General features: G+C 37.9%; 1 pseudogene; it reads left to right on the forward strand.

Annotated features, from left to right (window-relative positions):
• Positions 1-6122: 6122 nt before the first annotated feature.
• Positions 6123-7933, forward strand: LOC118553066 (small ribosomal subunit protein uS12 pseudogene; annotated as a pseudogene).
• Positions 7934-24761: the final 16828 nt, after the last annotated feature.

Raw genomic sequence — 24761 nt, forward strand, 5'->3', positions numbered from 1 at the left:
CCTATATGTAACTTTGGGCAAGGCAAATAAACCCTATGAGCCTCAGTTTGTTCATCTGTCAAATGGGGGATACAATGTATGTAAAGTGTCTGACATTTGATAAACACTGGCTGTGATTTACTACCCAGCTTGAGCCATATGAGCTTGCTTTTCTGGTTTGTTGCTTTGAAAATTTTCCTGGCTGTTTCTTGGGCAGTTCCGAGACAATTGTGAAGTTCCTCTAAAGATGGAACTTTGATTTGTTTGGCCTAACACTTCCTAGGTCTTTTGTTGATAGACAGAGGTCTGCCTCAATGGACTCTGAATCATACAGTGCTATGGCTGACTGCATTTCTTTCTAAATCATTGTGTTCTTCAAACTGAAACCTGGTCACTAGGTTTCTATGTACTAAGACTCCCAAGCTGAGTTATAAGTGGCTCAAACAGGAAAAGCAGCTCTGGGAGATCCCTATATTTCCTACCTCATTCCTATGCCCTTCTAGCTGAGAAAGTTAGTTTAACCAGTTCTTCATGTTGTTCCCACCTCAATATCTTAGGTCGAAAATCTAGGCCACCTTGGGCAAGCAGACAAAGCTGAGTTTTTGTCTGAAAGGGTTGTGTCCCTTGCAGTGTGTATCTTGCTCAGAGCACTCTAATTTATTTATGGGACTGAAGAGTCGGGGGAAGGGAGTAGAAGGTAGTCTGCCACTCTGACCTAAGTGAAGGCACGTTTTTAACGTGATACTGGGGTGGAGGAGCAGAGTGTGGGGGGGCATCCCCACTTATCCTCCTCATTTACATTTTGCTTCCTGATGACCAATCACCAATTACTTAGCAAGACCCCTCCCATTCCTGAGAAAGGTGCACCTGCTTAAAGCTAACATTTTCACGGCAAGTTTAGGAGATTCAAGTTGGAGTTCTGTTCAGGAATGACCATGTACCCACATATTCTGGTATATTCTTTTTCTTAAAGTATTAACTTGTCATTTTAGAGCCCCAGTTATAAAATAAGGACTAATCACAGCACTCTGTGTATTTCATGGACCCTGCTGAGAAGAAAAGTGCTTTTATAAATTCTAGTGTTTTGTTTTAGATGTATATATATCTTAACAACTATACACAGTTTTTCATGTTCTCAATTTTCTGTGCAGTAGTAAAACTCCTGTTCCCCAGCACATCTTGATGGCAGTTGCCCAAAAGATTCTTGTTTTGTCTTGTAAGCTGTATCAGGCTTAACGATGGTTAGTTGTTTGTAGTCATTCTTCATTTCAATCTGGGCTTCTGATGTTTTAAGTTAAAAAAATAGACTCTGTGCTAATTCTCTAGTCATATGAGGAGGCTCATTTCTGATGATTGCTTAATCTTCATCCCCCAAAGAATCTTTCACCGTAAGAAAAAGTCAAAAGGCATTCCACACCAACTTGTCAGAGCATGTCTCCTTTGCTTTGCTCCTTTTTTTTTTTTTTTTTCTTTTGCTCTTGAAATCTTCTGGCATGAGTGAAGCCTGGAAAGCAGCAGGATTTGAGATGAAAATGTGGTAGTTGTCAACATACCTTCTGTGGATGCATTTCTAGCCTCAAAATGATGTGGAGCTAGAATGCGGTCTGGCTTTCTCACCTTATTTTAGAGTCTCAAGTTTAGACTAAATGGCACCATTTCACATTGTATTGCATCACATTGTGGGAGAATCATTTCCTTCGGGGTAGAACTTCTAACAAACCTAGGAACAGCTTACTGTGCAAGAACAATGGGAGAAGACATTTTGCTAGAACATGAGCAACTGAGCCTCTTGTTTTTAAAAACGTCATTAGGAAATCCCTCTCCTTTTTTTTTTTTAATCTTAATAGATCAAATTCCTGATAGAAAAGAATTGGAAGTTTTGTTTTTCTTTGTTTTAAATGTAACTCCCACAAGGAGTTACCAAGTGGAATTTATCCTTTGTGTGAGAAGGATAAAGTCACTAGCAGAACAATGAGGGGACAGAGATAGGTCTTGAACATGCTGTCTAGATTACTGAAGCAAAAGAACGTCGTTTTCAGCATAGTTCAGCAGACCAGCTATATGAACAAGAGGCGTACGCCATGGTGGTTAAGAGCACAGACTGGGCTTGAATCTTGACTCTACTGACTGGCTGTGTGACAGCAGGTCAGTTATTTCATCCCTCTGTGCCTCCGTTTCCTTATCTGTAAAATGGGGATAATACCACCACCACTACTCATACCTACTTCAGAGGATTATTACAATAATTAATGAGTTAGTATTTATAAAGTGCTTAGAATGGTACCTTGGCACATATGATGTGTCAGCTGCTATGATCACCACCAAGGTAGGATCTTTTTATTATAAAGACTGAAAGATGGCTTTTCTGTAAATATGCTGGAAGTTCCTTTAGGTCTTGACTTCCTATCTTATGGTTTTAAGTTTATACCAGTATTTCTTCTGTTTTACTAAATGGAGGCCCAATTCCACCTGAAAAGCTCAATACTAATCACTATCTAAAAGCCTGAATTGGTAAGTAATACGCTATATTGGGAAAGTAGTTTTCAAGACTTGCTTGATGCTTAAAGCTAACTGATAAATTGGAGAACAAACAGGAATATCCAATAGTTGAAATACAGTATTTTTTGGATCATGGTAAGTGTGGGTTGTAATTATTATATACACACCAGTTTGTAACTCTCTATGTGTGTGATTATTTGATCAGTCCTTGGACTTTAAACTCCACAAGGATAGGTACCGAGTTTTGCTTACCATTAAATTTCAGCTCCCAGCATCTGATATATAGCAGGCATTCAAAACTCGTTGTCGAATGAATGGATGTATGCATGGCTTCATAATTAAAAAATGATACTTTGAAAGTCATTGTGTTTATATAATAGACTTTTAAGAAATCCACATGTAGTTACTAGGGTTCTTCATACTGTTCATATTTCTATTAAGAAAACAGAAGGCTGACAGAGAAAGTGAAGTACAGAGAAATTCAGTAATTTAGCAAAGAGGTGGGTTTGAGGATGACCTTCCAGTCTCCTGAGTCCCAGTCTGGGTCTGTCGTCACTAAGATGAAAAGGAGAATCAAGAAATGCCACCTTCTTTCCCTCCTTAATCTTTTCCTTGCTTCTCCCCTGTCATCGTTCCAGGACTTGCATCCTATAGATGCAGAAGGAAGAAAGGAGAAACTCTTGAGACATTTGGTAGTACTCTCCTTCTGGAGGGAAAGTAAACATCAAAGCCCAGAGTTGCTACATACCCATGACGCACAGCCCTGTCTCCCAGGGCCCAGGGCCCAGGTCCTCGTGACGGTTCCTGACATTCTGATAGAGTATGCTGCTGACCCCCAGGCAGGTGTCTCAAACATCAAAGGTTTGGTATCAGCAATGACAATTTAAAATGAATGTGGCATCTTGCTGAAAAATTACCATATAGGCAAATGGATAACTTTTTATTTAGCTCCTGAAAATACTGTACACAGAAAGGCATTCTTAACCATCTGGAAACTATTTTGAGGAAATTAAAGTTTTGGAGCTCAACTATATCAATGATTCCCTCTTGCCTTTATTATTATTATTATTTCCCTGTTGCCTTGCCCTTAAATCAGATCCTAAAACTTGTTTCCTATAAAAGAGCTCCCAACAAATTTGTAAGTCAGACTCTTTGCCCTCTCTCCTCTTTGACTTTCAGACATTCTTCTGGTTCTATTCCAAGTTACGTGTACGTCTCACAGACATAAATGTTCTTTCTTTCTTTCTTTTTCTTTCTTTCTTTCTCTCTCTCTTTCTTTCTTTCTGTCTTTCTTTTTTTTTGCTACTCTTAGCACATGTGGAGATGATTTAGAATGAGGATTCTTTGGACACCTTCCTTTTTAGAAAATCCAAATCTATGGAATTAGTGAGAGGTTTTCCTGTCTCCTTAAAGTGTAAACCAGAAGTATAATGAAATAACATTTAAAAAAAATCAAATTAGGCCATTAGAGCAATGCTCTGCCTCACTGAGATGAGAATTTCATGTTAAACAATTTACAGTCATCACTATTATGCCATGCACAACTATACCCCGTTTGGTTATGTCAGATGGAGTAATTATCTGTTGGACTTGTTTGGCTCTCTTGTTTCAGTTCGGCCTCTGTGCTGGATTAAGTTTCCGCAAAACCATGATTAATTAAATGCTTCAGGAACGAGGACTTGTGTTTCATTTAATTTTTTGGTTAGCTGAAGTTTAACCGGAAAACTCTTGGCTTTAATCTTGGCTTAAAAACCTTCTAAAATCGTTTCATTTTCTTGCATCAAAAGGATAGCACAGTGGATGAGTCTGTCTTTGGTAGTTAAGAACATTATGAGTCCCTTGGGGTCATTTTCTGACTATTAGAAAATGTTACAGATGGAGGGGAGGTTGAAATGAATATGGAAACTAGTTAGAAACTAAACTCCTGGCATCAAATAGCCAGTTGCCTCTATTTTTAAAAAGTGGTTGATAAACTAGTATTTATTGAGCACCTGCTACTTGCCAAGCCTGAGACTCTCCACTTGAGGAGCCCAATTCTGTGCAAGGAGAAGGGGATATGTTTACAAATAATGACTGCACAATGTAATAAGGGCTTAAGGAGGTTTGCAGCGGGTGCTATGGTAGCTCACAGCAGCGAACTACCAATGGCCTGAGGAAGTCAAAGACCTCACTGTGGGGAAGACGATGGTCTGGGTCTTGACCCATGCATAGGGGCTAAGTGGAGAAGAGGAGGTAGGGCATCCTCCAAGGGAGTAGGCCAAGGGAGCAGACCTTGAATTATACAAAGATGTGAACAAGAGTTATCTGTCCTGGGACATGATGTTTATGCCCGTGTGTCAGGACAGGGAGAGATTGCTGGCAGATGAGTCTGGACAACAGGCAGGGGCAGACTATAAAGGGCCATTTATAGAGTTCAAGTGATATTTTATAAGTAACATTTAACAATGGAGTTAAATAATCTGATTTGTGTTCCAGAAAGATTACTCTGGCAATGGTGGGAAAGATGCATTAGAAGGAGGAAGAGACCATCTTGATGAACTAGTCAGTATTTCAAAAAATCATTTACTGTTTTAGTGTTTTATGGACCCGAATTATAGTTTGAAACATTATTTTGCTTTTAAGTAGGAAAACCTTTCTGTTTTCTTCTCTCATGCAGGTTCCGTATTATTATTATCTTAACTTTGAATATTGGGAAACTGAGGCACAATGGCCATGTCACTTCCCCAAGGTTCTGAATGGAATCCATTGAGAAATTGACTCAAAGCCAGGTCTCAAAGTTTCTTCCAGCAATTGCTAGACCACACTCCCCACTATTACAGCATATTTATGATATAATTAACTTTCAGAAAGCCATATGGCTTTTGTTACAAAGACTAAAGGAATGTGCTTTTCATAACGAATGGCATATGGCCTCCAATAGCTCTTTGCTTGCATGTTTTAACAAAATGAACATGTATATAAATTAGATGCCTCAGGTCAGTTAGCAAACTGAGGTTGATTTTCTTCTGCTCTCCCTAATTACAGCTGCATTTCTGACAAATATCAAGGAGGTTTTTGGCAGCCTGTGGGTGTAAACATACATAGCGTGGGTCAGATAATCCTTTTCTCCTATGGTGTTGTCCCTTTAAAGAGTCAGTATTTGTCTTATATTCACAGAGGAGTGTGCTGCTCCCAGAAACGGGGGCATTTCTGATGAAGCTGCCTGCTTTCTGAATGGGGCGGGGACGCTAGTTGATTTAAATGATACAATAGACAGAAGGAACAACCAAGTAAGAACCACTGAGCTGAAAGCTGGCATTTACCTTTGGCCATTTAAGTGATGTGGGGCTGATAGATAACATGATAGATGCTCACATGCTGAACTAATTTAATAGCAGTTAATCGTGAGGGCTCACACTTAATCTCTCAGTTGTTTAGAAGCCTTTCTATTTTAAGTAACATGCCTCAAAGTTCTGCTCTCTTAGTTCACACTGTGTCTCATCTTATTGTTGATTTAGCAGGTTTTCTGGTAGAGTCTGAGAATAAGCTCCTTGCAACTTTCACATTATCATATTACAATATTCACCACTGATTATTTGTACTCAAGGTCAATGACATTATCTCATTGGAATTCCCTGGACTCTGAATTCATAAGATAGTCCAAGATGCTCTTGTCTGTAATGGAAAAATACAGCACAATTACTGTAAGTCAGTTGGTTCATAAAGGATCTGCATTTTAAATGTAGCTACTCATCATATTGGCAAATCGTTTGCTTTTTTTTTTTTAAATGTGCGTGTTTATGTTATAGTAATAATACAATTTTTTGTTAATTAAGTGAATGTATATCGATAATAAAAGGAAATTTAAAATATAAGCATTTCTTAAGTAACTGAAGCAAATAAGTAAAAATACATTTTAATTAATATTAAAATATTTAAACCCTTCTATACAAAAGCTTAATTTCCTAAGAGCAAAACCCACATAGTTTAGGATAATTTTTTCATGTAGGATAAACCAAATGTCTTAAATAGAAATTAAACTTTAGGTCTCTCTTTTTCCCATCTAAAATGACTCCTTCAAATCCTGTTCATACAAAAGGAAAGTGTTTGCTAACTTGTGTTTTAATTCCTCTTATATTTACTATAATCTGTATTCCTTTTTTGGACAAGTCATAGCTTCTCCTTTTATAAAATAATATCTTCCATTATGTTATAATTACAAACTGTGGATTCATAGGATCAATGAGTCATAGGGTTGCATAGAATAAGTCTTCAACAATCATCTCTGCCTCTGGGGCATCTCTACACCATGAATTGAATAACAAGGTGAGTAAGAGCCAGAAATATGGCTTTGGCTAGATGAAGAAAAAAGGTAATCCTGGGAACTCTTTTACTCTTTAGCAAAAATACTTCTTCCTTCCTTCCTTTTTTTTTTTTTTTCAAAGTGCACTCAGCCCAAACTGATATTATTAGATTAATAAGTCCACCAAATACCTTGTGTGTGAAAGTGTGGAATCATTTAGACTTACTTCATATTTGAGAATTGAATGCTAGGATCTGTAAGATTCCAGATAGTGGTGTTTGAGAATGAAAGGTTTTGCCCCTATCTATTTAACCATCATTTATTACAGGACTACAAACTATAAAAAAACAGTATGAAGGCACAAGATTTGGAAACAAATTGTTGCTACATAATCTATAGGAAGCTGAGAAACAATTTGGAAGAGAAAGTAATTAGGGGAACATTTATGTACTAACAAAAGTCAGTTAGAAGTTGGAAGAAAATGTTATTTTCTTAACTGTCATGATTCACTCATGTTAAGTCCACTCTCATCTTGCTTAGAGGCTCTGTAGCAGTTGGAGATAGTTGTATTAGAGAACGTGCTTCAAGATCCTGAGCCAGTGTGGCTTTCTGTGTGGAGAAGCTCAAGACTGAACAAACATGGACACAAAACGAGAGACCTGGCATCTCTTTTGCTTACACCCATGGTGCTGGCAAGACGGGCAAGTGTCATAGTGCCAGGAAGCTCCATAGCCACCAATGAGATCAGACGTGGCCTGATAAACAGTACAAGAGAGCCCATTTGGGCACAGCCCTGAAGGCCAACCCTTTTGGAGGCACTTCCTTTGCAAAGGGAATTGTGCTGGGAAAAGAAGGCCTTGAAGCCCAACAGCCAAATTCTGCCCTCAGGAAGTATGTCAGGGTCTAGCTGATCAAAAATGGTGAAAGAAAAATATCACAGCCTTTGTACCCAATGATGGTTGTTTGAATTTTATTGAGGAAAATGATTAAGTTCTGGTTGCTGGATTTGGTCAAAAAGGTCATGCTGTCAGTGACATTCTTGGAGTTCACTTTAAGGTTGTTAAAGTAGCCAATGTGTCTCTTTTGACCTTATATAAAGACAAGAAGGAAAGACCAACATCATTAAGTTTTGATGGTGAAGATGTGACAGTAATAAATTTTCATTATTTATGAGAAACCTGGCTCATTAGAATTACTTTGAATACTTGCATTAATTTGAATTTTATATTCTAAAAATGTTATGATATGCAAAGACGGAAACCACTTGTTTCTGCAGATTTTCAAATCCTGTGCCAAATTATGTCAACAAACAAATGTGGTTATAATACAAATGGGGGAAATGGCAAGACCAACCACAGTTGCCTTCAAAGGAAAATGGACCTTGTCCCTTGAAGATTTGTTTTGTTCTGCTGAGGACCATATTGGGTCTGAATATTTTCAGGTGGTCTTAGTAGGAATTTTTTGAAGGCTGAGCATGCAGAGAGCCGAGCTGGGGTTGGGAAGATAGAGGAAAGGTGAGGGGGGGGAGGGGAAGGGGTAGAGAGTAGCCAGGGAAGGAGTTGTGACTCTGGAGAGCCACAGAGGATAAAGGTGGTGAGTGGAAATTCCCGGGTATTGGGGTGATTGAAGGATTTGTAAGAGCAAGAAGGTTTAATATTTGATGAGATTGTTTCTATTTCTGCAGTTGTAAACTATCCCAACTCCTCAGCCTTTAGTAAAATCTGCCATAAGCATTCATGCTTTGTGGACTTCCTTTTGTTTTTGGATTGAAAGTAACAGGAAAGACCTCATTCCATGTAGGGTAGAATAGGGTGAGCACAAACAAGAAGAACCATAACAAGAACAAATTAGGTAGAAGCAGGCATTCAGAGGCAAAGCAGCCTTGCACACATACCAGCAACACCTTCCTTCATCCCCCCAAATGTGTAGAACTTTTGGAAAGGACTTTGGTCTTCTACAGCCCAGGGGATGTTTGAATCAAGGAGGAAGTAGATTCCAGCTGATATTTGGGTTACATTAATACAGTCTGAAATTATAATAATTTATTAAGGGAGGAAGTAGAGGTGGAAAATTTTGATCTCTTGGGCTTCACTTTCTATCATAGTCTTTCTTATTTGTAGCACGTGATGCTGTTGGCATTTTCTTCTACAAACGTACCAGGCATTTAGCATTGATTTTGATTTTTTTAAGTCAAGTTTGAGCTAGTCAGTTATGCATCTGGTAAACCAAAAGATATTGCTGAAATCTGTGGCAACCGTTTTGAAACTATTTTCTGCACTTGCATTTATTGGAAGTGTAATTATAGGTTACCTTGCTTTGTAGCATTCCCCATGGCATGCAGGGGAATTTGTTTGTATGTGGAAATCTTTATAGGAAATAGTGTTGTTGTATGAGGCTTGAAGACTGGTATCTACATGTTTGAAGATGCCCACATTTTTTTTGGCTTATCATCACTTGTAAATAATGGCCATGGGGTATAGTGAAAAACTATCAATGACCCACTGCTTGAACTTCCCTTTTAAAAAGGGCAAATTTCACATCTGTCTGACATGAAGATGAATCTAAAGTTTAACTTGTTTACGGTAAGTTAAAGTTGTTGTCTGCAGACCTCCATTATGCTGCATTGTTAGAGGCAAAATTGTCGATAATTGGAAGAGAGAGAGAGAGAGATGGGCAGATGAAGAAAAGCAGAGATGTTTTAAGATATGGCATGGGTAGCACGCCTAATTCCTTTGTTGGGGAAGTCTCTCATACTGTTTTTAACAGATATGCTTTGCTCTGCCATATCTTGATGGTCAAATAGGGTCTTCAAGGAAAATTTATGTGATGGAGCAACTCCTATATGGTATATCTCAGTATTCGAGAAACTTCCAGAAAACACTGAAGTGTACAAGCAGAACAAGTGCCTTGACTGCTTATCTACATTTAGCCATAACTATGCTATTCTAATGGTTATGGGAAAGGATGAGGGCCAAGTTCTTGTCTCACTTTGAATCTAGTCAAATCCTTACATGCTATGAAGCTTCAGGGCAAAGTTTAATTTTCCCAAGACTCATAGAACCTACTGTTTAGTGATACAAAATTATGTTTCTGCTTAAAAAAAGAGGACACAGTTGAACTGATTTCATGAAAGTCTAAAATGGAAGCCAAATATTAGGGGATTTTAATCCAAACAAAATATAACTCATAAAAACCTGAAGATTGTTATTAAATTTGGAAACTCCATCTCCCATTGCTTTTCGTTTTCTTTTTCTTCTTTTTTTTTTTAAGATTTTTATTTTATTTATTTGTCAGAGAGAGAGTGAGAGAGCACAAGCAGGGGGAGCGGCAGGCAGAGGGAGAAGCAGGCAGAGGGAGAAACTGAGAGAGGGAGAAGCAGGCTCCCTGTTGAGCAAGGAGCCCGATCCCAGGACCCTGGGATCATGACCTGAGCCAAAGCAAATGCTTAACTGACTGAGCCACCCAGGCATCCCTCCCATTGCTTTTCAAGGTAAGTCTAGGATTGTTTAGACCACATAAAGTCACCTTGTTCCAGAGTTTGGAGACCACCTCATTGTGTGACTTCTAAGATCCTAAGTATGTTCTCAAAATTCTGTTCCCATCTCATGTTCTCCAACTTTCATTAATAGAGGTGTGTATGTGTGTGTGTGTGTGTGTGTGTGTGTGTGTGTGTGTGTGTGCTATTTTATTCTTGCCCTTACTGAATTTCATCTTCCTAAATTGGGCCTATTTCCCATCAGCATTTGGGAGCATTCTCATTTCTGCCAGCTTATTATTTATTCCTCCCAGACTGTCAACATTCACAAAATAGCAAGTGTACCCTGTACAAATGTAATCCTTTGTGATGGTGATGAGAGTGCAATAGCCTGCCCTCTAGGCTGATATGGGTCTGTTAATCATCACTCTGTGGGCACAGTTGTTTAACCAGTTTAGAAATTATTTATTCAAGAAATATTTATTGAGAGTTCCCTCTGAGCCATGTTTCATGCTGGGTGGTGGAAACGATGAATGATCCTGTCCCTGACCTTCAAGCACCTCAACAGGATAAAAGGCATGGGAATGAAGAGCTGGTATGAAGTGTGATAATGCCAGAGATATACATTAGGCAAGGGACTAAAATCCTGCCTGGCACTTTCTGAAAGAATAAACTGAAGAGTAAATTGGTGCAGCCACTGTGGAAAACAGTATGGAGGTTCCTCAAAAAATTGAAAATAGAAATACCATATGATCCAGTAATTCTACTACTAGGTATTGACCCCCCAAAATGAAAATACTAATTGGAAAAGATATATGCACCCCTATGTTTACTGCAGCATTATTTACAATAGTCAAGGTATGGAAGCAGCCTAAGTGCCCATTGATAGGTGAATGGATAAAGAAGATGTAGTATAGATATATACACACACACGTGCAATGGAATAATATATGTTATTGCAAATGAAATATATATAAAATGGAATATTATGCAGCCATATAAAAGAAAGGATGGGATATTGCCCTTTGTGACAACATGGATGGACCTAGGGGGTATAATGCTACATGAGATAAGTCAGACTGGAAAGAAAAATACCATATGTTTTCACTCATATGTGGAATATAAAAAACAAAATAAATGAATAAACAAACAAAAACCAGAATTGGACCTATAAATACAGAGAACAAACTGATGGTTGGCAAAGGGAAGGGGGATGATGGGCAAAATGGGGGAAGGGGAGAGGGAGATATAGGCTTCTAGGTATGGAATGAATAAGTCATGGGAATAAAAGGTACAGCATAGGGAAATTAGTCAATGATATTGTAATAGTGTTGGATGGTGACAGATGGTAACGACGTTTGTGGTGAGCATAACATAACATATAGAGATACTGTTTCACTATGCTGTACACCTGAAACTAATGTAACACTGTGTGTCAACTATATTCCAATAAAAAAAATTAAAAAAGAATAAACTGGGGAGAGTAAGAAATTTTTGTATTTGTTCAAAATGTATTTAATTTGTTCTGTAAATTTTAGAAACATTTCATCAAATTACCATGGAAATCCTGTCAGAATGTTGACTATAATTGCATTGATGCTTTAACTTTATAAATTCAATATTCTTATCTAAAACCATGACATATCTCTCAATTAATTCCCATATATTTTTAAAAAGATGATTTTTAAGTATTTTGTTTTTTGTTGTTCTTGAGAATAGGAGTCTTTTCATACTTTATAAATGTGTGTGTGTGTGTGTGTGTGTGTGTGTGTGTGTGTTACCAAGAAAGCTATGGGTCTTGATTCATTGTTTATACTAGTTTTTCAGTTGCCTCAATGGAGTTTTCTAAATCAAAGTCATTAAGTGTGGATAATGATAATTTAATCCCTTTTAAAGAATGTCCTATTTGTGAATTTCATCATACTTTCTTTTTGACTATTGTAATGTAAAACATTTGACATTAGTCACATTCCCTTGCATTTCCAACACCCACAGTCCAGCTTCCCAGGATACCAGCAGACTTACATTTCAGCAGGAAGTAGATACAGGCAGTTTTGTATCTACTCACATCCTACGGAAATACAACTTTCTCCTTTTCCAAGATGCGCTCACTGCTTAGTGATATCATGGTATTGTTGCCATCTTACTTTTTCCTTAAAATATATATATATATATATAGTACACATAATTGGAAAATGGAAAAATTATTGAAACTAAGAATAGAAATAAGAGTGAGAAAATATGGAGTATAAAAATATGGAAGAACTCTTTCATGAGACCAGTTTATGACAGAGGTGATGTAATTCACAAATGCTTCATATGGATGTTAGCAGAGTTATGTAATCTTGATCGACTGATATTACCCGTAGTTTGGTCCTATTATACATTCTTTCCATCCATGCCCCTATTTCCTGAAATAGGACTCACTGTAAAGACAGTAGCAGGCATCCTTATTTTAGTTTTTCAAACATGGGAGGCATATGTACATATTTACATTTTAGAAAGGTCACACTGGTGACATGGTGAAGGACGAATAGAGGAAGACCAAACTGACAACAGAGTCTAGTTAGGGACTGAAGTAATATTAGAAAATATGAAGAAGTGGGGTAGATCTATGAGGTGTGAGGAGGTAGGATCAGTTTTTCATGATGAGTTAGACGCAGGGTGGAGTAGAGGAGAAATTGGATCCCAGACATTTGACTGGGGATGCAGAGAGCTGTGATACTAATATTTGGAACAGAAGAGGAGAAGCAGATATGGGAGAGGAGACAGCGGGTTCAGTTGTGCATCCTTTGGGTTTGAGATGCCTTTGTGACCTCAGGTAGAGATAGCAGCTAACTGAACTTTGTAACCATTAAACAATATCCCCATTTTCCTTTCCCCCAGCCCCTGGCAACCATGAATATGAATATGACTACATGAGGCACCTCATATAAGTGGAATCATGCAATATGTGGCATTTTCTGTCTGGCTTATTTCACTGGGCATAATGTCTTCAAGGCTTATCCATGTTCTAGCATTTTGCTTTTAAAGGCTGAATAATATTCTATTATATGTATGTGCCACATTTTGTTTATCCATTCATCTGTCAGTGGGCACTTGGATTGCTTCCACTTTCTGATATTGTGAATAATGCTACTATAAACATGGATGTACAAATATCTGTTCCGGTCGGCTTTCAATTCTTTTGGTTCTATACCTAGAAGTAGAATTGTTGGATTATATAGCAATTCTATGTTTAATTTCCTGAGGAACCACCATGCTGTTTTCCACAGCAACGGTACCATTTTACATTCCCACGAGCAATGCATAAGTGTCCAATGTCTTCACATTCTCGCAGACACTTGTTATTGTTATTTATTTATTTATTTATTTGTTTGTTTAATAGCCATCCTAAGGGGTGTGAAGTGGTATCTCATTGTGATTCGGGTTTGCGTTTCCCCAATGATTAGTGATGTCAAGTATCTTGTCATGTGCTTATTGGTCACTTGAATATCCTCTTTGAGAAATGTCTATCCGAGTGCTTTGCCCACTTTTTAATCAGGTGGTTTGGGTTTTGTTGTTGTTGTTGTTGTTGTTACTGAGTAGTAGAGAAGATTTATAAGCCCTAAGGAGAGGGGTCAGATTCTGATCATTTACATAATTCTGATTTCCAATATTTGCAACAAACCACCTATTCCTTTAGAAAACAGCATATGAAACATTGAATTAAAATGCAATTAAGTGGAACTCATTGTAGGTACGTTTGGCAGAGATCTAATATCTCTGGCTATCTCTGCCTAGCCTGATGCTTGAGATAATTTTTCCACAAAGGGAATCAGTGCGTGTTTCTGTTTTGTCCACATTCACAACTATTTCTGAACTCAGTCAGAAGTTCTAAGAACTACTGCAGACTCTTGTCTTGCCTACGAAAATACCAGATAAATAGGTACAAATGACAGTGTTTTTCCATTTTCGGGATATATTTGGCATTAAAGCCAAGACAAAAGAAGACACAGACTTTAGCCTGTGGTTTGAGTCCCCCAACCCTTGGGAAGGTTTTGTTTCTACCCACTGACTCACAAAGGTACCATTGCTCGATGCACATCTGAATCTGTTTGTAATTTGAGAATAGAGGTGAAAAAGAATGTTGTTTTTCTATTTTGTGACATTTTTGTGGTCACATAGATATTTTTATTAAATCCAGCCATGAAATCTCCCTTTTCTGTAGAGATAGCACATGAGGAATTATTTTAAGAGTACACTACTTAACTAACTACCCTTATGTGCTCTGAATAAACCTGCACTCAATTGTTTGTAATTGGTTTAGCTGGCTGATTTGTGGGCAATGAATTTTAATAGATTTCTATGATATTCAGCTATTTCTACATCAACAAAGGGAACCACATTATTTTAAGATGCCCCAGAGTATAAAGTAGTGTTTATAGAGGCACTCAGTAAAATGTTGCTTTGTAAATGTCCTAAAATCGTTTTCATATGTTATCATTTATTTATTCCCAAGCAGATTGTAAGCAACTCAGAGGAGCTCTTTTTAATCCCATTTTATTGCATAATATAATGGTCTTTGTACAGTGCTAGCTAAATAAGTGTTGCTGACTGATTGATCTGGCACTCAATGGAACTTTTTTATTGGCTATTCAAAAGTTGTTTTAAATTTTGGGTGGAAGGAAAAGAGACTTTAAAATTTATAGTATTTCTGTTGGATAACTAGTTTTAATACATTCTGAGGATTTCAAATATAATGGGTGAGTAGACCCATGTGTTCTACGTTTGTAAGCATTCAAAATTGCTCTTTGGCCATGTCCTATCCAGTTTCATTTACCATAACATTAATGAACCAACATTCATCAGCATGTGGCAGGACGATTATATTTTTAAAATCTACTTGCTCCTCCTAGGGGTGTCCACAATGGTGTGCCCGCCATGGCACTTGTTTAGAACGAGGAAAATCTTAGCATAAGGTTGGGAGATCACTTTTCTCATACCTTGTAAATTGGAGAGAACCTGCTGTTTCCATACCACCAAAGTGAAATATATATTTTTAATTCTCTGGAAACTACAATTTCCAATATGGTAGCCACAGGTGACCGCATAGTACTCAAAATGTGGCTAATCCAAATTGAGATATGCTACAAGTGTAAAATACACAGTGGATTTCAAAGACAGTACCAAAAAGGAGAAATATCTTAATTTTTAAAATATCAATTCCAGATTGAAAATGACATTATTTTGCATATATTGGGTTAAATAAAATATATTATTGAGTCAATCTCTCGCTTGTTTTTCCTTTGTCTTAACGTAGCTGTTAGAAAATTTAAAATTACGTGCGTGGCTCAGATTAAACTTCTGTTGGACAGTTACGGCTCTAGAACAGGGTTTCTCAACTCCACAGGTGTGGATGTTTTGGGTCAGATAATTTTTTTTGTAAGGGGCTGTCCCGTGCATTGTAGGGTGTTTAGCAGCATCTCTGGCCTCTACTCACTAGATGCTAGTAAATTCCACTCTCCTCAACAATGACAACCCTAAGTGTTTCCAGATATTTTGCCAAATACCCCCTGGGGGGCAAAATTGATCCTGGTTGAGAACTCTCCTTGAGAATGTAAAATAGCAATCGTAGAGGCGTCCTCTAGAATGTTGCTTTGGACATGTTCTAAGGTTCTTTTGTAGGTTTAAAGATTAATTTACCCCACAATTTATGGGACCCATTTTTAACCTCACTTTGGTGCATCATATATAATGTTCTGTGTGCAGTGGGAAGTCAGTAATGGATCTTTATTTTTTTTTCAACTTTTTCAGTCCTAATTTCACCACCCCCTGTTTTTCTAGGCAGTTAGTTCACAGAGTAGAAGGGGTTGTTGGTCACACAGTAGTCTTTTCAAATCTTGGCATGTAGCGACCGCTGTCAACAGTATTGTTTTCATATTCCTGAGCAGTGCTATGAGCCAATCAATCAGATCAGACTTACTGCAGGGACAAAGTCTGCATAACCGTCAGTATACGAACTGTCTGGGGGAAGTGTTGAAGGACAGCCGGGACCCCTGAAAGAGCCTAAGGATACTATAATAGACGCTCGCTAATTTTAGAAGAAATGATTTTCATTTTGGTCACAGCTGTTGGCATTCCAAGTGGTTCTTGTTCTGCCTGTTGAACGAGGAGGCTGTGTTAGAGGTTTGGTTCAGTCTGAGGATTTGGTGACATCATTTCGAGAATTACTAGGCTGTCCGTGAATATTATTTCATGTATAGCAAATAACTATTTAACAGTGGTTTATAAGGATAGGAATGGGATTCTAAGAGCTGACTGGGGGTTGGTTCTTAGAAAAAAGTGCCCACTTAGGAGAGCGTTTTCTTAAATTGAAGTGGGGAGATTGTTTTGCTATATCTCTCTTTCCTTTCCTCCTCATCTTTCAAGCGTTTGAGTAACTTGCTAACAATTTATATAGTTACAGTGATGGCATTGTTTTTTGAATACCCTAGTTGTGATAGTAGTTGTAACTTAAGAAAGCCCCTCCATCCACTGCCACAAACTTTGTAGATCTCACATGGCTTTTTGGTCTTTTTTGCAGGGGCCCTAGCAATTCTGTCTCCCATTCGATAGTGGGTCAGTTTCTGGCTCCTACCGTGGCTTATCTCCGGATATGCTGAGAAGCCACTCTGAATGAAGACTGTGATCATGGCCTATTTATTTATCATTGTCAAATCCATGGGTAACTCTGGTTGAACTCAGTTAAATTTAGCCCACATTTTAAAAGAGGAATTTTCTATTTCCTGAAAGGCCAGATTCCTTGGCTCCTAGACCTTTCTTCTAAAATATGTGCTAGTTTCCTTTCTGTTCTGTTGCAAGCTGGATTTCTTGGACCAATATTCATTACCAGGGCTTTAAGCATGGCTATTTCACTATTGACCCCTGATGGATACTTTGTGACCTTGTGGAGAAAAATGTTTAGGAGAAACTCTACCCAGAACACAATCTTTTTGAATTAGAATCTAGAGGTTGGAGAGTTTCAAATCAGGTCACACTTAGCAGTTAGTTCTTCTTTTGATTATGATCTTAAATTATTAGTGTACCTATTTCTGCCAATAGACCGTGAGTGCAGTAAGTGAAGGAACTATGTCTTCAAAGAGTATAGCATACTCAAAAACGTTTGCAATCAACACTTCAACATATCAGAAGGCAGTAAGTTTTTCATGGTATTGGAAAAGGAGGGAAACCAGATACATCGTGGATTCAAAATATTTCACTTCCTAGACTTATTGATAATAAATCATGCCGGCGTCACCCAGAGCTAGCTTTTAACAAATATGGAAAACAAAATGGCAAGCCCTGTCCACTTGCCCTGTTAAAAGTAGTCTAATTAGGGACTTGAATTTATTTCCTGACTTTGTATGTCTTTTTTTAAAAATAAATCTTGAAATGGTGCTCTGACTTTAGAAAAAAAAAAAAAAACCACTCATACCCTGTCCCCTGCCCCCCAAACACTGTCATCACTGCTTTTTGAGCTACATGAATAAAGGACTAGGTTAGAAATCATCATTGGAAAACAGTGAGACTGGGAAATTTAATCAAGTAAATTTAGTATCAGGCATTCTGCAAATTGGCTATGGTCTAAACTTGGACATAAATCAAACACATTTGGAAGTCACTTATACTTGGCTACCTAAAATACAATTTTGTGTAATTTGAATACTTTGGCCAATATTAATCTGTAACTGCCAATATAATTTTAAATAGTAGGGTTACATCAAAGTTTCAGGGGCCACAAAGGGCTATTTTACTCTGAATTTTAGGAAATTATAGAGTATCCTTTTTTGAGCAAGCGAATAAGCAATAATAGAAATAACCCACCCTATTTGGACCACCCTATTTTTGTTTCTGCCATTTTTCTCAGTCCTCAAATTGCACAAAATTGCTTATTAAAAACTTTGCCTGTTCAAATTATTTATCAAATATGCCTACTAAGTACAAAGTACATTCAAGGTTTTTGAACTCTAATTGCCCGAGCCACACTTGTTCTGTCTTAAATGCTGTTGTGTATTTCTTTGCTTTATATTGCAATGAGCCACTTCATAGGTGTGAGTTTTATTTTCTTTCCACCCCCATGGCTAATCAAGATTGTAAAGCACCGGGGCGCCTGGGTGGCTCAGTCTTTAAGCGTCTGCTTTCAGCTCAGGTCATGATCCCAGGGTCCTGGGATCGAGCCCCACATCGGGCTCCCTGCTCGGTGGGAAGCCTGTTTCTCCCTCTCCCACTCCCCCTGCTTGTGTTCCCTCTCTCGCTGTGTCTCTCTCTGTCAAATAAATAAATAAAATCGTAAAAAAAAAAAAGATTATAAAGCACCAGAAGATCAATGCCCAGTAGCTTTTAAATAGTTTGTATTCCTTACGGCACTGAAAAGATCATTCTTTTTCTTTTTCTTTTTTTTATTTTATTATGTTATGTTAATCACCATACATTACATCATTAGTTTTTGATGTAGTGTTCCATGATGAAAAGATCATTCTAAGCACATAGCAGACCCAATGATATTGAGTTGCCAAAATTAATTTCATAAAGACAGGGATTTTCATTGGTTTTGTTCCCTGTTATATCTTGGATGCTTATAACAGTACCTGGCTTATTATAAGTATTCAGCAAATATTTTTTGAATGAATGAATGAATGAATGAATGAACCCACAGTGATAATTTATACTAATTAGGCCTTTCTTAAATATGCAGCGAATAGTTAATTCTGGCACTATTGACAAGTGTTACTGGAGTTTTGAGCATTATTCACTGCTTTTTATCGCCCCGATTTAGTGGGCTTTTTAGATCAATACTATGTAAATTACTTGAGAGACACCGTCCCCCTCCATGTTCATTTTTGCTTTAGTCTGGACCTGGCCTTAGAATCCTCACTCCAAAGAACATTGCAATCAGAGAAGACAAGGAAATATCCCCCTCACAGGAGATAGTCATACAATGAGCATTATCTCAGGCAGAGCTGGGAAAAGGAAGACAGGCAGTAGCTCTAAGTAAAAGGAATCCCATTTTTCTTGATGTAAGAATGGGAGAGAATTCCCTTTTTAAGCTCTATTGGGTAAAAGAAAGCTGGATTAACTTTCCATCGATTTATCACTCTGTCTCTCTATCTTTCAACTAACAAGAGAGGGCCAAGGATTGCATTAGCCCACTGATTGCAGGGCTGGCTTTTTAAACCACTTAATATACATTCAACTTTGTGCATGTCACTCATTATGTAGAATTATATAATATATGTTATATATTATATACATCCAATATATAGTATATAATTGTAGCTAAATTAATTAAATTCTCATGTATGCTAGCCATTTTGACTTACATGGAAAAATATCTCATTTAACCCTACAAACAGTTCACGAAGTTAATACTATTTTTTATCCCCTCTATTTTGAAGGTGAGGGAACCGAGGCTCAGAGCAGTCAGTGAACCTGTGCAAAGTCCAGAGGCTAACGATACATCACCAAAGTGGGATTTAAAACTGGGAGGTATGACTCCACAGTGTGGACTTTTAATGCTAGGACAAAATGCCTTAGTGACACTTATATTCTCGTTATTGTTTCTCTTACTTGATTGTGAGATTCTTCAGGGCATGAACTGAGTCTTGTTCATTTTTATATTCCTCACAATACCTTTCACACACCAGCACCTTGACCATAGTGGATGCCCAGTAAAATATATCGGATGGAAGACAGTGCTTTTAGAATTGAAACACGGAGACCTATGTGCCATAACAATGAACAAATGACCCTAAGTTTACTCTGAAGCTCACTGACGTGGATGCATTTATACATATATTTTTTAACTTTTTGCAAATTAAAAAAATTCAGAAGTAAGAAGAAAACAACTAGCATGCTCAAAAATACGATGATTCAGTTTTGATCCTGCATCTTAATCTATCATCTTAATCAATTTCCCACTTGCTTTTTATCTTCTTTTCTTCATAGCAGGTACTGTGAAACCCCGCTTGGGGATAATGGTAGTAAAGAATGTGGGATTTGTTTGCTTTTGATTTGGAGAATAGAAGATTCTAGTCTCCAGTTCTGCACGTGATTAACTTGAGTGTTCTGCACGTGATTAACCTGAGTGTTCTGCAAGATGAGCTCTGACCTGGGGGTACTCAAAGAGAATGTATACTGTGGCTGTTGTTTCAGAGGTGGTGGAAATAGTCTATGAAAACTTTGGGTGAACTGGACTTGGGAACACTTTTTCCTTCACACCGGGGTCAGTAAGGTAGGAACTGGCGAAGAAGGTTTGTGCTCAGTGGCCTTCTCTAATCTGGTGTCTGCCGGTGAGGTCCTGAGGCAGTGTTAAGTTTTTACATTGATTTCGGATTCCCCATATCTTGTATCATAGTTACATTAATGGCCATGAGTGCCAGTAGCACCATCGGTGTGAGATGATGATGATCACCATCAGGGGCGAAGCCACTAGAGTGATTGGTTATAGTCCAAGACGTTGATAAGCCATGGTCACCAGAAGGGTTACTGCATTAAAAGGCAATGCATATTTATGCACACACTCTTCTGTTCTGCCTCTGCTATTATATCTCTGGGTGAGAGAGTGAAGCCAAGGTCTTTTGTGAAGATTCAACCTCTTTCTCCAAAGGAACGTCTGAAAGCTATTTCTTGGCATTTAAGGCTTTTGATCAACTTTTAGTAGCATGGGGCTCATCGAGTATATGCTTCCTCAGTAGTGTGCAGGGAAGAGGGATGTTTGGGACAACAGGATTTGGATATTTTGGATCTCTGGTTATCAGACTGTCTAAACTGTATCAGTCTCCTCTTAACCTCTACCAATATTGTCCAAGTTTATAACATTATTCTGGACACTTCAGAGTTAATCAAATATAGATTCTTTCTATCTTAAAACATGTTGATAAGCAATGGTGGGAGTAATGTAATCACGTGATGGTAGTTTGGCAAGTACAGACTCCAAAGACAGGTTTTTCGCAGATGGGTTTATATAATCAGAATTCATTTGTTGAATAGCCCAAGATTATTGCTCCTCCATTCCTGAAGGTCCGGCTAATGGAAATAGATAGAAAGATTCCCAGTGTAAGGTACATTTTAGATCAGAATTCTGCATTCATTATGGAATGTGGTGAAGTGAAAGAGAACAAGTCAAGGCCAAGAAACCTGGGTTTCTCTCATCAACTCATTTTTTGTATTGGAACAATGGACATTTTTGTGTCCCCTCCTGCAAAGTGGAGTAATTGGTTCTGATTTCTATGTTGCTTTCCCCCTTCTAGTGCTCTCTGCTCGATGTGTCCCTGTTTGAAGGGGAGCACATCTTAGACTGAAATATCCTTGCTGGAGAGAAGATTGGATTTCAGAAATGGAAAATTTTTTATTGCTTCTAATATTCCGTTGTCCCTCCTTTCTCCCTTTTGGTGAAATGTGGATGGCATAGTAAGGAAACTGTGATTCAAGAGATTAATGTCCTTAGCTTCATGGAAATCATTTCTCTTTTTCTTCCCCTGGTCAGCTAAAGGTCAGTGCCACTAGCTTGTTTATCACACTCCCCCTTTCCATTCCTCAGCCTCTCCCTTAATTAAGGTCTCAGCGATAGGCTAGTTCATTGTCAAAAAAATCCCAGAAATGGCGGGATGTTAGCTGTGACACCCTACATGGGTAACAATGACAGCTCCAGGGGTCTATTACGAGGGTCGGGCCACCATGATAGACAGAATGTGTTCCTGGAATGTTCCATTTAAGGCATAGGAGTCTCTCCAGAAATAAGTGCGTGTGGCCGGCTTTAACTAGGTGTGTGTTTCTGAGGTTTGCGGGAGCACCTAGGTGGGAATGCTGGACACTTAAAGAGCCAGAGTCCATATATCCTGACGCCTTCCTCTCTCATTCTGTGAGTAAAAATAGCCTTAAGACCTGGCAATGATCTCAGTCCTCGCTTGTCCTTTCTCTCTTTCTATGAGCTATTGTTTATTCTGCAGAATTTTTAAGAAGTCTCTTGTAAGCAGCACACCTCATTAAGTTTTATTTTAAAACTACCACACAGACAAACTTTACGGGAATCTGTCTCCACATTTCAATCTGGTCCAGAATATCCCCCCTCTTGCACATCAGCATAGATCCCCCCGCCACTTTATTTATGTTAGTAGAAGAAAATTCCTGTATAGTTTCTGGAAATGCAGCATGCAAGTATAGTTAAAACTCCAATTTTGGTAAAGCTGGATCTTCCAATATATTTCTCAATTAGAAATAAGCTAACAAATCAAAACATAGATTTTTTTTTTTCATGAGGAGTGGTTGTTGAAATGAGAGGTGTTCCCCCCCCCCAGATCCTTACAAAATAGACTGTCCCATCTCCATTAGAGTTTAAATTCCATGGAGGAATCATTCATGCTTTCCTGTTTGTTGAGTGGGTTGTCCATGGTCATGTGGTGACTCCAGTTCGAGGATGATGTTCCAAGTGGTGCTACCACTTCCGTCCACAGTCACAGGCGCATCTGGAGCCTAAGGCTCACAAATTTAGAGGTTTGAGGGAACAGCAAGACCACAGCTGAAAGCTCATAAAAGCGAGAAAGCTCTTGAGATTCTCTAGACAGCCAAATATTTACCATGTGTCTTTCTGAATATGATGTTGGGCTTGTTGCAAAGTAAACAGCTCAAGGCCAGGCTTGCATCAACCTGAAAGAGTGGAACATTTTCCTAGTGATTCAGTTCTTTTCAACAAGGATTTATTGAGCTACCCAACACTGTTTGCCATGGAAAATACAAAAGAAGTCCAGCAATTGAGGGCATGATCACAGCCCTTGAGCAAAGTTTGATCTGCTTAAGAAAACAAAATTTAACAATAAAAAGTACAATATAGTATTTCATTTATTTTGAAGGGCAGATACCGTCCAACTTCCTAACATTTTTCACACCATGGTACACATAGAAAAAATTATTTAAGTAGTATATGGATAAATTTGGAAGTAATTGAGAGTTACCTATATGGGATTTTGTAAAAAAAACAAAACAAAACATTTTTATACTGTGCAATTGTGGTAAGAAAAATGTAATGCAAAATATTGAATTTGTGGAAATCCTCCAAATTTTTTTTCAAATATTTTAAGAAGAAACTTGAAATTGCTTTTATGAACTTTTTTTTTTTTTTTTACATTTCTGTTTGAAATGGCTACATACAGTTCCTGAACAAGACATTCTAATAATGCTTGCTCCAAAGCCTTGAGAACCACTATTAATGAGAAAACTGGGTCAGACACATATGTGATGCAAAATTTAAAACAAATTTTAATGTGATTGAAAAGCTGACAGTAGCTGAAATTACATTTAAAGACTGTAACAGCTTTCTTTCCTCTTACTGACAAATGCAATTAACTTTCCAAGTTTTTCAAATAATGGTGAAACCTTAATTTGTAGAATTCACATGAAGTTTTTTTTATTGAGATGAAATTCACATAACACACGATTAACCATTTTAAAGTGTACAATTTGGTGGCATTAGTATATTCACAATTTTGTGCAACAATCTCCCTCTAGTTTCAAAACTTTTCTTCACCCGAGAATAACACCTTGTGCCCATTAAGTACTCACTCTCCACGCCCCTTTCCCTCCATCTCCTGTCATCTGCCGATCCGCTTTCTGTCTCTATGGATTTGCCTATCCGGGATATTTCATAAAAGAAATTGAACAATATGTGACTTTGTATTTGGCTTCTTTCACTGAACATAATGTTTTTGAAGTTCATCCAAGTTGTAACATGTATCAATATTTCCTTTCATTTTATGGCCAAATAATGCTGCATTATCCAGATGTACCACAAGTTGTTTATGCAGTTGTCCATTGTTAGACATGTGGGTTCTTTTCACCTTTGGGCTACTGTGAATGTTATGAACATGCATGAACAAGTTGAGTTTGAGTACCTGCTTTTAGTTCCTTTGCGAATATTCCCAAGAATGGAATTTCCGGGTCATATGGTAATTCTACATTTAACTTTTTTGAGGAACTGCCAAACTGTTTTCCATAGAAACTGCACCATTTTACATTCCCACCAACAGTGTATGAGGGTTCTTATTTTATTTTATTTTTTAAAGATTTTATTTATTTATTTGACAGAGAGAGACACAGCAAGAGAGGGAACGCAAGCAGGAGGAGTGGGAGAGGGAGAAGCAGGCTTTCTGCTGAGCGGAGAGCCCGATGTGGGGCTGGATCCCAGGACTCTGGGACCATGACCTGAGCCGAAGGCAGACGCTTAACGACTGAGCCACCCAGGCGCCCCAGGGTTCTTATTTCTCCATATTCTTGACAACACTTATTTTCTGTTTTCTTTCTTTTTATTGTTAGAGCCATCTTAATGAGTGTTAAATGGTGTGGTTTAAAATATTTTATCTATGTATTTATTCATGTATTTTATTTATTTATTTATTTATTTATTTATTTATTTATTTAGTGGTTAAAAACAGATAGCATGATATCTACCATCCTAACACAATTTTAAGTGTGAAGTGTTGTTAACTATAAGCACAATTTTATAAAGATCTC

This window comes from Halichoerus grypus, chromosome 6, assembly GCF_964656455.1.
Source record: "Halichoerus grypus chromosome 6, mHalGry1.hap1.1, whole genome shotgun sequence".
Lineage (NCBI taxonomy): Eukaryota > Metazoa > Chordata > Mammalia > Carnivora > Phocidae > Halichoerus > Halichoerus grypus.